The sequence below is a fragment of the Capsicum annuum genome, chromosome 11, assembly GCF_002878395.1.
Source record: "Capsicum annuum cultivar UCD-10X-F1 chromosome 11, UCD10Xv1.1, whole genome shotgun sequence".
In the NCBI taxonomy this organism is placed as follows: Eukaryota; Viridiplantae; Streptophyta; class Magnoliopsida; order Solanales; family Solanaceae; genus Capsicum; species Capsicum annuum.
Window position 1 is genome coordinate 38,520,701 of NC_061121.1, and position 16,854 is coordinate 38,537,554.

A 16,854-nucleotide genomic window follows, 5' to 3' on the forward strand; every position below is an offset into this window, starting at 1 on the left:
ATTAAATAAAAAAATTCAAATTTCTATAAAAGATCGAGTAAAGAATATAGTACCCCGAACTATGACCAAAATTGCTCCGATAGACTCCAACTTCACTGAGTCTTGTTACCCCTGAATTAAATTTTAGCATATTTTTATCAACCTTTTTAGTTGTCATGACACCTTTTTAGTTAATGTGACATCTTTGACTTGGACTCCACTTTTATTTAATAAAGATACCACATCAGTACTAAAGGGTGACAAAATACATTAAAATTAATTTCGGAGGTAATAGAATTCTTGTGAAGTTGAAGCATATCATAACAATTTTGACCATAATTCAAGGGTACTAGATGCTTATCTCTAGAAGATCTAAAAATCTATTGATCTTCTTTTTCTTATTCAAAAAATTTGCTTTTAAGTGTATTAAATACTTTTAAGTCGAGGGTCTATCGAAAGGAACTTTTTGCATACACTATTAGAATTTTTTTTAATTTAATATTGGGATTTTATTAATAACAAAAACAAAAACAAATAAAATTGTTTCTACATTGAATGGACTAACCCATTCGAAAATCAGATAATGTAAAATTGGGCTTTTCAATTTCAGATCTAATGATCCAAACCCTTTTGTCTAAGACATATATATACTCCCCTAGGGTTTCCTAATTCACTATGCTGCCCTCTCTGCAGATTGAGTTCAATTCCAGGTAAAAAATGACGATTCCACCACTGTATCCTTAATTTCTCTTGCTTGTGGTTTGAATCATCAGCACCTTGCCCTGGATACATGATGCTTCTACTATCTTCACCTCTCAAAAGTGAGTATTTTTCCTTTTATTTCTTGTGATTCCAACTATTCAGCTTAATTTCTTTGCATTTACACTCTTTTCCTTCATTTCTGCTTGTACTCAGTTGAGATCTCTGGTGGATGGGACATTTCTTCTTTTTTGGTGCTGAATTTGGAGTTCTAGGTCCCTAAGACAGTTTGCATGTCCAAGTGAGTTTTGATTTCTACTTTTTCTCTATCTCCCCTTGTTGTGGATTCTCGTTGATTCCCATTTATTTACAGATATGGATGGTAGGGAGATATTGGAATGCTCTGAACCGCAAATATTTTATTTTCATTCTGCTACTCAGGTGTATTAGTTGCAAAAATGTCACTTGACCCTCCTGCTTTCCTAAGAGTCCTTTTAATGGATGAATATGCATAGGCTAGTCAGATGTTCAATTTTTTGTTGCCCTTTTGGGTTGTAAATATTTGCTTTTGATGTCTGGTATTAATTTTTGTTGTATCCTTCAGCCTTTTCATCCTTTTGTTGATGATAATCTACTGTATGGAAACTGTAGCTTTTCAATGTTAAGAATCTTCTTTCCTTTAACTTCTAATTGGAATGATGTAATACTGAAATCCCCTTTATCTATCGCTAAATTTGTTAAGTGATCAGCCAATTGGTTCCCCCCCTCATTATGTGTTGAAATTGTACATGTTTGTCTTTCAATGTTGCTCTAATATGATCGATAGAATTTAGCAAATTTCATGGACATTTTCAATCATTAGTCAGTATTTTCAACATAATAAGAGAATCAGTTCAAATTATGACCTTGTTGAATTTTGATTGTCCACACTGAATTGTTGCTTTAAGTATAGCATATGCTTCTGCTTCCACATTAGTAGTATCACCAATCATAGATCCCTGTGCATATATTAGATCTCCTCTTTCATCTCTTAGACAAAAGGCATAAGAACTTACTCCTGGATTACCTCTAGAATCCCCATCCATGTCGTATTTCATCCATCCTTTCTATGGAAATTTTTATTCCTCTTTTGTGATCATTACCTCTGATCTTCTATATTCCGATTCATGTTGTATGTCTTTACACATGGTTGGAAACACTTGTCTTGAGTTCCTCACCTTGAGTAATAATCCAATATTTCTGGTTATATTGAATATTACTCTATGAGTTGACAAAGTTCAACCATCATTCTTAGAGTTGTTCCTTCTCTTCCACAATTCCTACAATATCATGCTAGGAACAGATTGATAGTAGGCTCTAGCTTTTCCTTGAACCTCAATATTCCACCAAGCCAGGATAATTTCTCTGAGGCTAGCACCATTTACATTAATACCTGCAAAAGAGGAAAAATAGGACCATGTCCTATTAGCAGTGCCTGACTTAAGAAACACATGAGAAATGGTTTCTTGATCAGGCATAGTGCAACACCAGCACCTAGTAGGACCTTCAATACCCCATCTTCTCAAATTATCATCAACTAGAATATTTTATTTCCAAATTCTCCACATTAAAAAAAGCCATTTTAAAAGGCAATCCTTTAACCCAAATATTCTTGTATATGAAATTCTTTTCTTCCCTCTGTCTATTATAGTTCCAAGCTGATTTAACTATGAATGTTCCGGTTGGACCAAGCTTTCATACTAGACTGTCCTACCCCTCTATCCTTTCTGGTATTCTGATTTTTTAAATGATATAATCTGCAATCTCCTGTGGAAACAGTTGAGATATCACCTTTTCATTCCAAGCTCCATTCTGAATTAAATCTTTTACTTGTTGGTATTTATTATCCCATTCTCTTGAATTCTGCACTAGATTATACAATTCCCCTTTCCTGGTCAAATTATCAAACCAAATACTTGTATTCCCGCTTCTAATCCTCCATAATATTTGATGGTCCACGAAATCCCTTGCTTGCAACATCTTCTTCCATACCTGTGATCTAGCTCCTGTTTTCACACAATCTCATTTGGATGATTCTTCTTACAATACTTATTGTGCATATATCTACTCCATATTAAACTTTTTGTACTAAAATTCCCCCATAGCTAACAAAATAAAGCCATTGATACATCTTGAATCTTTCTAAATCCCAATCCTCATTTCTTCCCCCAGGACACAGAAATGATTCCATTTAACCCATTGTCTGTTCTTCCCTCCTATATGACTACTCCAGAAAAATTGAGCAAACATTTTTTGTATTGTAGTCATAACATTCTAGGGAGGGTTCATCACTGACAGACAATGAATTGGAATACTTTGGAGCATATGTTTGATAAGAACAATTCGTCCCCCCAAAGACATCAACTTCCCTTTCCATCCTTGCAACTTCTCGTTGTGTTTGCTTATAATAGATTGATAGAAATCCTTTTTTCCTCATGTGAAATATAGGGCATCAAAGTTAATTAAAAGGAACATCTTTTCTTAGGATCCCTATAACCACTTCTTCCATTACAACAACACCATGAGATACTCCCTTATGTAGATAAAGAGAACTTTTTATCTTATTCACTTTTTGATCTAACATTCTTTCATATTTCTCTGATGTGCTAGTCACTTTCTGCATTATGTGAAGATTAGCTTTACATAAAATTATCATGCCATCCGCAAATGCAAAGTGATTTACCTTTGGACTTCCTATTGGCATTCCAAATAACTTAAATTCTTTGGTAAGTACCAAAGACTTTAAAAGTTCTAGACATCACTTCTGCTGCTACTATAAAAGAGAGTGGGGGATAGTGGATCCCTTTCTTCAACCCTCTAGAAGATTTGAAAAATCCCTTTTTTTGCCTATTTAGCAGAAAAGAATATCTATTGTTTCCCACTAGTCTATATACCATATCAATCATGAACTCACTAAATCCTACCTTCCTCGATATTTTAGTGAGAAATAGTCAGTCAACACTATCCTAGGCTTTCATCATGTCAAGTTTGATTACCAGGTTAGGAGTCTTACCACTCTTTCTTATATCTGCAATTATTTTCCGAGGTTGTGAATTCGAATCATCTAGAGAGCAAAAGATAACTTTGTCATTGTTATCAATAAATAACAATGTGAAAAGCATTTATTTTTTTAACTTGCCTTTAAAAATTAAATTACCCTTTATTTTTTTTAAGAACAAAGATTATGCTCCCTTATACGAAACAATATCGATTTTACCCTTGATATTTTCAATCATCCATCTATATATATAATACCTTTTCATATTATATTTAATATTTTATTTAGTAACATAGGTATTAATTTACCTATAGTTAAATAAGTTTATATATTATTATGGATATTATTTAGCCATTAATAAACATTACAAAACAAAATAATTCTTTTATGAAGCTATTACAAAACACTCTATCTATATGATTGTTGTTTTTATATTACATGCATTATATTTCTATTTATATCTAGTCATTTCACTTATTTCTTATTTCCTAGTGTTTAGTATATAGGTAAATTAGGTTTGACTATTAAAATGAATTATTTTTTAGATTGCAATAAAAATTCATTTACTAAATAATAATATAAATAGAAGTAATATTGTAGGAATTTATTAGAAAATTTACCTTTATTTTTACTAATTATTTTTTTTGCACTGAATTAAAATATGTTTATAAAGTTATCACTCTTTATTACTTTCGCCTATCAAAAATAGATATTACTATTTAATTTTATTAATAAAATCCTATTTACTTATTCTAATAATTTGCTTCATATAAAGCATCATTAATTTATACTTCACTACTCTTTAAATTCTTTTAATGCTTATTCATTTAAAAAATATATAGAAGTTAAAGGATAAAAAATAAAAGTTGAGAATTAATATAAAATTGGAATAAGCATTAAAAGAATTTAATTAATATGCAAGAAGGAAAATATGTTAAAAAGTGAATGAAAGTTTGATTTCTAAAATAAAGTTGGAAGTGTAAATAGATTTTACCTGAAATAACTTAGCTAAATACAATGATGTTATTAGTAATTATGTCAAAATTATTGTCTTAAACCTTCAAACCATATTATTTGTTAAAGTCACAACAAAAAGATCCTCAATTAACTACCTAGTTAATAAAATTTTCATGTAAATTCTCAAAAAAAAAAAAAAAAAGATTTTCAGCTAAATTCACAATAAATGATTTTAAAGTTATTCCCTGGGTAATAAAATCGTCAGGTTAGTCTCCAAGAAAAGATTTACAGTTAAATTTGCACATCCAAAATGTTCAGTTAATTTTTCATGTAAGAAAATTCTCAGATAAACTCCTAGATAACTATCCCAAACTAAATCTGCAAGTAGGTTACATGGAGATTTTTCTGCAAATTAATAAAAGAATTTATTTTTGTTACTTACTAGACAATTTATCCATGAAAAAAATTCTTGCAGATTAATTTTTCACATAATTTTGCAGGTAATATTTTCTGCAAATTTGCGCCAAATTCACCTGCAGATTTTCTTGAGAAAATATTTTTTGCAAGTAAAATATACTAAAATTTAGATATTTTAGAGTTTTGCATGAAAATCTCCAAAAAATATCTGTGGACGAAATTCCAAGTAATATTCCCAGGTAATTTGCCTTTTTCTAGTAGTGTTTACTTTTTCGGTGAATAATTCAATATTTCATTCGTCCGCCCCATTGATTGTTCCTAAAATTATTAACAGTCAGCATTGCATTTTGGATTAAGGTAAGATATTTTTCGGTTTTAGTAATTTATTTCTGATGTATATACTTTTAACTAAGTTTAGAATATTCTTAGCCTACAATGAATAGATTTTCATCTTATTGCGTGTTAATTCTTGGACATTTTAGTTTTCTCTGTTTTTTTTTTTTTCTTTGGTAAAACTTGATGTATATTAAGAAAAATGAAAGTTCGTGTCTTCTATAATACGTAATGGGTACGGATGGCGAGAAAATGAAGCAACAAACAATTAAACTGACTTATCTCTTAGTTAGTATTGAGGTGGTATTTATCTTAGTTTTAATTTTTAATTTCATTTGTGAAAGCTTAGGTTATATTCTTGATCATAACTTCATTTAAGAGATAAATCATAATTTTTTTTTTTTAAGATTTTGATCTAATCATTTAAATTTTAAGCTAAAGTTGAATAATCATGGATAAAGGATAGTGGGACACATGGATGAAGGGCAATGGGGCATTTATCAATGTGCTTTTTAGTTTTAATAACATATTTATTTAATTATTTTGCCTCTATATTGATGTTGAGAAATATTAAAAAATATTTATTGGTGATCAAATAAATATTTGTATGTAGACATATCTAATATTCATGTATTAAATTAATTCGATATTTGATTTGCAATTTAGATATTCAGAATTTTGCAAACCAAAAAGAGGCAAAACAAAAAAAAATTGAAGTTCAACAAACTATTCTTATCCGTTGTGAGAAGGAGAATTATTGTTATGAGGACATATGTATAAGAAGCGAAAAATGATGAGGGTGCATTCTTGATGTTGTTTATATAGATCTTTAGCATGTAAATAGAAAAATCGTGTTGCAGATTAGAAAGTTGCAAAATTATTATTGTATGTAGTATTTAATTTCTAAACACCAAAAAGTTCTCATGCATCTTTACAAATAGTGTTTCAAGCGTATGTTTATTTAATTTTCATTGTTAAACTTAAAATATCTCATGAGAATTCTTCAATAAGTGGAGCAAACATTATGGAAGCTGAACCTATTAAATCAAAGAAGAGAAAGAAAGAATCAGGACAACAAGACAATCCTCCTAAGAAGAAATTCAAAGGAAATTGCTTTAACTGTGGAAAAATTGGCTATAAGTTTACAAATTGTCAACCTCTAAAAAAGAGCAAGAAAAAGGATCAAGCAAATATGAATGAATTTAAAGACGACGTGAGGATCTGTGTTATGCTTTCGCAGTACAATCTAGTTAAAAATTTTGGAGAGTGGTGAATTGATTAAGGTGCCTCCAGCTACGTGTGTGAAAATAAAGAACTATTTGCGTTATATGCTCTGACTCAAGCGTATAAGAAGATATTCATGAAAAAATTTTCTACGACGAAGGTTGAAGAAACAGGCAAGATTTGCTTGAAGATGACATTGGGCAAGGTGGTGACACTAAACAATGTTCTTCATGTTTTGGTTTTGCGAAAGAACTTAGCTTCTACTTCACTTCTCACTAAGGATGGATTCAAATGTGTATTTGTTTCAAACATATTTCTAATTAGTAAGGGTGAAGTGTATGTAGGTAAAGGTTACCTCATTGAGGTCCTTTTTAAGATCAATGAAATAAATATTGATATGAATAAGAGTTCTGTTTCTTCTTACTTGAGTTAAATAAATTGTACCATGTATGTATAGGACATGTCAATTACAAAACCTGGCGAAAACTGATAGCTTATAAGTTTCACTAACTTTGAGTGAAATAAATCAAAGTGTCAAACAAGTGTGAAATTTAAGTATGCTAAGCATTTGTGTAAGTCTGTTGAAAGGAATTTCAATCCCTTAGACTTAATTCACATAAAAATTTGTAATATAAATTCAACACCATCTCGTGATGAGAAAAAGTATTTCAGAACTTTTATTAATGATTTTCCTAGATATTATTATGTTTATTTGCTAAATGGTAATAATGAAGCAATTGACATGTTTAAGCAATATAAAATTAAAGTTGAAAATTAGTTGGATAAAAAGATCAAAACAATTAGAAGTGATAGGGGAGGAGAGTATGAATTTTCTTTTGTGGAGATATATTTGAAAAATAGAATTGTCCATCAAACTACTACCCTGTATTCACCTAAATCAAATGGGATTGCGGAAAGGAAAAACCAACTATTGAAGGAAATAATGAATGCCTTACTTATAAGTTCAGGTTTACAACAAAACTTGTGGAGGAAGTTACTCTTACAGCAAATCGAAAACTTAATAAAGTGCCCCATAGAAAGACACAATCTATTCCATATAAAAAAATGAAAAGAAAGGAAATCCAACTTGAAATATTTCAAAGTGTGAGATTTCCTAGCCAAAGTCCAAGTTTCTATGCCTAAAAGTTTGAAAATAGGACTAAGAACTATGAACGATGTGTTCATCGAATATTCTACAAGAAGTAAAACATGTCGATTTTGGTTCGTAAATCTAAACACCTGGATATTCATGATAATATGGTAATTGAATTAGATAATGTTGAGTTCCTTGAACATATTTATCCATATAAAATTGGACATAGTTGTTTAGTTGAGGTTCTAAATGACCTCAAAATGAACCAACAAAGAATGTACTTAATGCTGAGAATCCAAGGCATAGTACATGTCAAAGAACGTCGACTTTTTTAAATCAAATTTTATAACATTTATTTTTGGAAATGAGCTTCAAATATTAAAAGAAGCTATATCATCTTCAGACCATACTTTTGGAAAGATGTAGTCAGTAGTGAGATTGATTCAATTATGAGCAACCATACTTAGGAGTTGGTTGATCTTCCTTCAGGAAATAAACCTTTAAGTTCTAAATAGATCATCAAAGGAAAATAAAAATTGATGGTACTATTGAAAAATACAATGCAAGACTTATTGTGAGAGGATTTAGACAAAAAAAAAAAGCCTTGATTATTTCAATACACACTCGCCAATAACAAGGATAACATCCATTTGAATGTTTGTTGTATTAGCGGTGGTTTATGATCTTAAAATCCATCAAATGAATGTAAAAATAACTTTCTTAAATGAAGAATTGGAGGAAGAAATTACATGGAATAAATCGAGGGTTTATGGTTCATGGTAAAGAAAAAAAAGTGTGCAAACTTATTAAATCACTTTACGGACTAAAACAAGAACCTAAATAGTGATATGCAAAGTTTGACCAAATTGTGTTGGCAAACGATTTCAGGATAAATGAATGTGATAAAATGTGTTTACATTAAAGACACTCCAAATCATAAAGTCATTTTTTTGTGTATGGATGACATGTTGATCATCAGTAGAGACATTTCTAACATAAATGCTATAAAACGAATGCTTGAGATCAAGTTTGATATGAAAGACCTTCGATTGCTGATGTAATCTTAGGGATAAGAATTCATAAAACTCCATAAGGGTTTACATTATAATAGTATCATTACATTAAAAAGGTACTTGAAAAGTTCAGGTATTTGAATTTCAATACTACCAAGACTCCATTAGATGTGAGTTTTGCACTTTAAAAGAATAAAGGTAAAAGTGATTCATAATTGGACTATGCATGAGTGTTAGAAAGTTTGATATATATCATGAATTGTATGCGATAAAACATAGCATGTATTATAGTAAATTGAGCCGGTACATGAGTAATTCTTTATAATGTTAAATCTCGTGATATAAGACAGAAACATAATATCACTAGAGAACTTTTCTCTAGTGAAATTATTATGATTGACTATATGAAGTCAAGGGATAACATATTGAATTCATTTACAAAAGGTCTATTTAGAGAGTGAGTTGAGATGCCATTGAAGAGAATGAGTTTATGGCTTGGGTCCAGTTAGCATGATGGTAACTCTATCTAGTAGACTAGAGATCCCAAGAGCTAGGTTTCATGATATCAACTAAAGTTGTAATTGATGTTTCAACATTGTTGATTAACTCAGCCAATTCTCATGATGAAGATAATATTAAGGAAATAAGGATAAATTTTATGGTTTGAAGCTTTTTAATAGTTTCTAAGTTTGGCAAATCTGACAAAATAGTTTGATCTATAGGATTAAACATTTTAGGAATCACTCATGTAAGGATGAGGTGAAAGTTGTTTCATGGAGAATGATAGTAAAGGCCTATTTTCTAAGCTCTCATAAAATCAAGTGTGTTCATGATTGAAACAAAAAAATTGTGCGAACCATAAATAGTAAAACACTAGTTGTATGACTTGTGTTGTCTAAGTGTAGATTAAAGTTTGACGGTTAAAAGGTATCACATCTACCGATTGACCGAGTGTATCTGATGGAAGTTCACTATGGAAAATTCAAAGGAAAATCTACTTATCCAGATGCAATTAGTCTTTGCTTGTAGATCACACACTTGTCCATATACTTTTGATGAAATAGTCATTCCCCATTAATATAGGGGATTGTTGGGTTCTAAGTAGAAATGTGAATGAAAATGAAAGAAAAAGTGAATTGTGTTTTCACTTTAAGGAAGTAAAGTTATACAACATTAGTGGGAGAAAAGAACTTTATTATGCTTATATTGAGAAGCATTTCTTCATGTGGATAGTGAGGAAAGAACAAGATAAGCCTCACATTGACGTCATCATCGCTTGCTCGGATCAGTTTAGAATATGAATTTGAATTTGTCAAATGATCGAGAGAGAGATTATCCATTTGGAAAAAAATATTTAAAACTTGAGAATAAGTGAATATTTTAATTAAAAATTTCAAAATAAAATACTTTTTTCAATTGTGGATGCACATGGCATATTCGGGTGTATGTCACAATACATCTCGAATAGACGTGACCTTTTGAGGAACTGTTTTGTAATGGATATATGACCTGCGTATGCACTTAGTGACCTTCAAAAATAGATTCAAGCATAGGTTCCATGCAGGTCACTACAAAATTTTCCGTTCTTAGCAAAATAACAACCTGCGGATGTTGGTGGGCCACCTATAGGCTGGTGTCGTCGTTTTAAAACAATGCAAATTTTCATAAACCATTGATTCCTTTCTGAAGCATCATCTTTTCCATTAATACGAGCCTCTAATATAGATTCAAATAATACTAATAATCATCTAAATGTCTTAGATGTGAATAAAATATAAGACATAGATAGAGGGATCCAAGATAGTCCAAAGTCCATTAGCCACTACCTTGATCTCCGCATAATCAACTCCAATGGAATGTCATCTACTATTTATAATTGAACCAATGCCTGCACAGGGTGCAACAAAATAAGAAAAAGGAAAGAAAAACCAGGTTGGGTACAAAACTACATGTACTTAGGAAACATCATCGATAACCGACCCTAATATAAAACAATGGTGAGAACCACTGCTCCAACTACCCATGGATTCCCAACAATCTAAAATCTACCAATTACACCATTTTATCCTAACCCAAGTAACTAAAGACAACGGTCAACAAGTATATTAAATACTGGGTAGGTACATTGATCTAGGCCGGTCATTATTATTTATTTATATTTAGCAACAAGAAAAGTCATTTATGAAGTCTCAGAAATACAATAAAGAAGATTATTCAATTATTATTAACCAAATACTATAAAATTCTAATAGGGAGAGTGTATGTATATAAGGATATATCTCATGCTACCCAAAGGTGTTACACAACTATCTCTCTTAACAAGCCATGACCATACCCCAAGTCTTATAATATCTCCACCTCCCAATTAGTATAAGATGATACAAGGCAATAAAAATAAAATGAAATGAATGCTCAAACACAATATTGCAAACAAGGTTCTATGACAGTAATACATTACAAAAGTAAATATGAATACATTATCAAGCCAAATCAAAGAATATAATACAATTCAAATAATACAATGCAATGGAATGATGATAATGGGAAAAGTCACCACAACTTCCAGGTAGGACCCATGGGGGTTCGCAATCCATATACTATATCTCAATCTCAGTTTCAATCTTATCTCTCCTCTTCGATTAGTGTTGACGAAGAGGATTGTCATAAAAGTGTCTCATTTTTCTTTTAAAAATAGCATTATTAGTGGTATCAATGTCTCGTGAATATTCAGGCATGATATAAGGATGTAATGCTCACAACCAATCAATATAAAGATCAAAATCCATCAATACATGTATAAGTGAGTTTAAAATCAACTCAATGTATCAAAAATTCATGTTTTTTGTTTTCACTTATCCCCATAAGGATAAATAGTCATGTACTCATCAATAATATCATTTTGAACCCCTCACTTGAGCATTACTATAGTGATAATACAATTAAATACTTAAATAAGACCTACAATGTTAGGTCAAGCCCCTATTCGGGCGACACAATGATACATAAGTCGTTATAATGCGCAGAAGGACTATGATGACAAATCAACCCCTCACTAGGGCGACAAAATAATAAATATGGGATTTAATGCACAAACATGACCAATAACATCAAGTCAATCCCCCACTCAGGCATCATAATGATATATCCTCTCAAATCAGCAAACGAATAAGCCCTTACTCGGGCATACGATCACAACTAGTTACTCAATTCATAAATATGTTCACATAAGCCCCACATGGGTAACATGAAATAAACAACAATCCCAACAACAATATATTGTGGAACTACCAAACCTAGTTTGTTTTACATACTAAGTCTCATCAACTAATACAAGTTCGTTTATACTCTAAGTATTATCTAAAGCTTAATTATTCCATCACTATCAATATGACATAATTGTTCCTAGATGTCACTAAACTCCAATCATCATAATAAGTCCGCTAGATATGATCCAAGCTTTAAGATAGACATCCAATATAAATTATTCAAAAGATTAATTTATCTATCTAAAAACACTCAGTTATCTATCTACAACTTACTCTAAGAATAATTAAAAGTAGTAATACTAACTAATCAAGAAAAATAACCTTTCTACTATCTATCAAAGACTTCGGTACCTACAAAGATTCTCCCTATTTCACCTAAGAAAAACCCTCAATCCTAAAAAAATTAAAAAAATACATACAAACAAGCATACAACACATAAAAACTTTAGAAAAAGTCAAGGTACATATCAACTTATTTTAAATGAAGATCAACAAGCCCAATCACCATCCACAACCCCTATTAGAAGCTCAGTTTCTCAAATTAACACCAAACACATATAATTTACTCAAAAATAAGATCTGCAAGTCAAGAGGAGTTCAATGATACCTATATTTCAATATAAAACTTAGGATCCAAAGCTGAGTCAAAATGGGACCCGTGGAACCCACTAATGAATTTTTAAAATTGAATCTGTCATGAGGTCCTTGAAGGACAAGGAATGCGTACTTAAGATTTTAGCACCAACAACGTCTCGATTGGGGCCCAAATCAACCCTAAGAGCCAAAGAAAATAAGGGGCAAAATCAAGAATTTAATGAAGGAAAAAGGCAGGAACTTATGGAATAACAATGGAAAAAAGGTCACCTCAATCTTTACAACCCAAGCCCTACTTTAAACCAAGGATGTTCTACTTAATTCAAGCTCTCACAAGTTAAAAATGGAGTTTTTAAGATTTTATCAATGGATAGAAATAAGGGAAAAAGAGATATATAAAAATATAAGCGATAGTCACTTAAGCCATCAAATGATCACTTAAGTGGCTATTGCTTGAGCCTTCAAGGAGTTGATTAAGTGACTATCGCTTAAGCTATCAAGGGTTCTCTTAAGCGAATATTTTTTAAATTGTGAAGGATTCGCTTATAAGTCATTAAGGGATAACATAATCGACCATCGCTGTAACGCCCTATTTTTCTGTAACAGGAACGTCACACGGTGCTTATGATCCTGAAGGACCACAAGCTAACCATCTTTTGATATCTGTACCTGTTCACTGCATAATATAATAAAATACATGCAAAAAACTAGCGGAATTATCCATAAGGTCCAAAATATCTAAAATACATAATTTTGCAAACTAAATACTTATACAACTGTCCGAAAAGCCTCTAACTGTCTGAACTGTGGAGTTGATGGGATATGTCCCCAACTAACTTCGTCTAATAAAATTAACTAAATATAATAATATACTAAAATAGTAATCATCCTCGAAATATGAGAACTTACTACTGGATACTGAACTACTACTGCTGATCTGGAACTCGTGTATCTGAATATATGGTGTCAAACAAAATAATAACACTATAGTGCAAATATGTCAGTATATTGGAATGTACTGAGTATGTAAATGAGGTAAGGCTAACTACAAGGGATTATGCATGAACATAATTTAACTGAATGATATGCAAGAGCTAGATTAGAATATATAAAAGAATTTAAAATTACTGAATATACTGTGCGTACTGTCACTGAGTATACTCGGACTAACTCTGGTAACTAACACTGAATATACTGAGATTCTAAAATTTCTGAACATACTGAGATTACGAGTATCTGGAGCTTCGGAAACTGATAGTAATCCTATCTAATAGGTTCTCTCTGAATCTACTAATAATAAGAATGATTGACTGAATCTGAGATCAACCCTATCTAGCAGGTAGTCTCTGAATCTATGGATAATAATACTACTTGATAATTGATTTTGAGATCGGCCTATGTAGCAGCGGATCTTTGAATTTGCAAAATCATACTTAATGGCATGTATCTAACAACTTTGAATTCTATACACTGAACTGAGCTCTTTCTTGAAGTTTGAGACTGATTCTGAAATTGAGACTATGGGAAATATTCATCTAACTGACATACCCCATCTAGCTAAGTCGGGGTCCAACCTGTACCCCAGTTGGAAGGGTCTCAGTACGTGCCACTGGTAAAGATAACTTTATGTGACCCTCATCTATCAGGTACTTAAACGAGAATGGTGGAACCCTCATCTAACAGGTCAAGCCACCTTATCTACCCTCAACTATCAGGTATGATGTCTCAACCTACGCTGGCAACGTAGTTATGGAGTGCAAGAATTACTGCTAAGAATCACACCCTCTACTGGTAGGTGAGTTCCCATCCTTGAGCTCACTCGGTGCTGAATCCTACTCCCAACTGAAAGACACTTAACTGATTCTTAACTGATCTTAGACTGAGCTGAATCTGTTATTGATCATATTACTTGACTTATATGACTGAGTTAGCTTGATTCCATTTCGAATGGAATACTACTGAATTTTATTTTCTGTCTAAATTCTATAGAGTTATGTATATTACTAAACTTTACTGAAGCCTTGACTGAGCTTGATTAGACTGAGCACTGAGCACTGAGGTCTGAACTAAGTACTGAGCTTGATTAGACTGAGCACTGAGATTACAAAGTTTTTTTACTATTCTGTCACTAACTAATTTTACTGATCATAGCACGACTGAGATTATCTTAAGATTGACTCGGCTCTAGGCACACAACTATATTTTTTGGGTATAAGAACCCCCTAGGACTCGATAGAAGAAAACTGACACAGCATGACTTTCTTGATTAAAGGACTAAAGTCCAAAATTCATAATATCATAAAGTTGGGGATTTCATACTACATATGGTTCTTGTAATCTTAACATGAGAGGGGATGAATATACATCACATCATGAGTTCTTCAATCTAATTTCATGAACATCCCATCAACAATCATAATACACAACAATATCATGGGCATTCCATGAAAATATCTTCAATACAATACAATACAATAGCATGAAAATTATTTCTAAAATAAATATAGAACATGAGCTTGTCATTTAGGTCCTATTGGGTCATAAAGGCATGATTTCTGGTCTCTTAGATATTTTAACAAACATCTTGCATGCATAACCTAGGCATAGGTGAAATCATCAAAATTATACATCACAATAACTCAGTTTATATGTTTCCAATTCATGTACTACCATGGTTTCATACACTCAAAGATTCCATCTGGGGAATCATCCAACACCAATAACATGATCATCAACATTCAACAACATCAACATCAACATCCCACAATATAAACATCATAATTATCATATACTAGGGCCAAGGCTTGAGTCTTATAATCAACATATGAATTTAATCTCAACAACAACAAGAACTTCAATTTCACACCACTTAAATCAGGAAAACTCAAAAAAACAAAATCTTTGAATTTAAGAAAAAGGATTCTTGAGCTTCTTGGGTGAAAGGGACCCAAGAATCAACACTTGCATACCTCAAATTTATGAATTTGGATGACTCTTGATTCTGGAACTCTATACGTAAGATTGATAGGTGCTCCTTGTAGCTCTCGCAATGGGGATTCCAAATCTTAAATTATCTTTAAATTTCTACGATTGAATTTTGAAAGATCTTGCATGTTTGTCTTGGAGTTGGGGGGATTGTTCTTGAGAAAATTATGAAAAATCAATGTATTTTGGATGGAAGTAGGCTGAATTTTGTGTTAAGGGTATATATAGAGGTGGAAGATGACCAAAATGCCCCTATGGAAACAATTAAGGTCACATCTGTCCCTCGGTTACTGGTATGATATGCTGAAGTAAATTGGCCATAACCGTTTACTCTAATGTTCAAATTGTATGAAACAAATTGCATTAGAAAGAATACTCAAAGATATTTCATTTGATATACAGCAACTCTCACAGTTCACTATATGCATGAATTTATGATCTTTTGAAGTTGACCCTAAAATACTGAAAACTAGGCAAAAAGGCTCTAGCAAGGGCGACGCCCTGCCTAGACCGGGGGTCTATGCGAGGCTGCGTAGCCCTGTAGCCTTTTGCTAATGGTTCGGGAAATCAAACACGATCTTATACAACTCCAAAAATTCCTAAACTCACCCGGAATGCACTATCATCTTGCTCCATCGCAACACAATTTGAAAATCAAAATTTGGAGGTCGGGAAGGTCACCAAATAATTGATCGAAGTTAGCAAGCTTGTGGAATGAAGAAAGTTTCAACACTTAGCCAAATTTTTAAGTGCTAAGCTTCTTTTGGTAAGATTAAAAAGACATTTAATGACTCGAAAAAGTTATGAGGTATTACAATCTCTTAAGCCATCAAGGGGTCGCTTAAGCTGTCACACCAACAACTTAGGCACTAATAATATGTCAAGTCTAAATGTTATTTGAACTGACCCTCAAAATTCATTTGGAATCCTACAAAAATAAATTAAATTGCTTTTCTGCTAATTTCATTGTTTCAGACTCAATGACAACATCGAATTTTTAAAAAAAGATACTTTTAAATAAATTAAAATTTGGGACACCTGTAGGACAGATTTAGCTAGTTTTCAAACAAAGAGTCAAAATATATGATAAAAGCTTGAGACCCAAACTAACTAAACTACTAACCCAAAATTGACTTTCTAGAGCTAATGAAACCATCATAATCATCATCTGAGGCTTTGATTATAAAATATTGACTAATGTCAAACCTATTCTTTTAAGGATAGTCAAAACCTAAAAACTCAAACAACACACTCAAG

The 16,854-nt window shown here is 31.8% G+C and overlaps 2 long non-coding RNA genes across 2 annotated transcripts; both read left to right on the forward strand.

The window, feature by feature from the left end:
• Nucleotides 1–545: 545 nt before the first annotated feature.
• On the forward strand, nt 546–1,368 carry LOC107848633. The gene is made up of 3 exons (XR_001668132.2): nt 546–800; nt 895–979; nt 1,052–1,368. It is a non-coding gene; the product is annotated as an uncharacterized LOC107848633 (long non-coding RNA).
• Nucleotides 1,369–4,574: 3,206 nt separating this feature from the next.
• LOC124888455 lies at nt 4,575–7,067 on the forward strand. The gene is made up of 2 exons (XR_007046595.1): nt 4,575–5,328; nt 6,089–7,067. It is a non-coding gene; the product is annotated as an uncharacterized LOC124888455 (long non-coding RNA).
• The last annotated feature ends 9,787 nt before the right edge of the window (nt 7,068–16,854 follow it).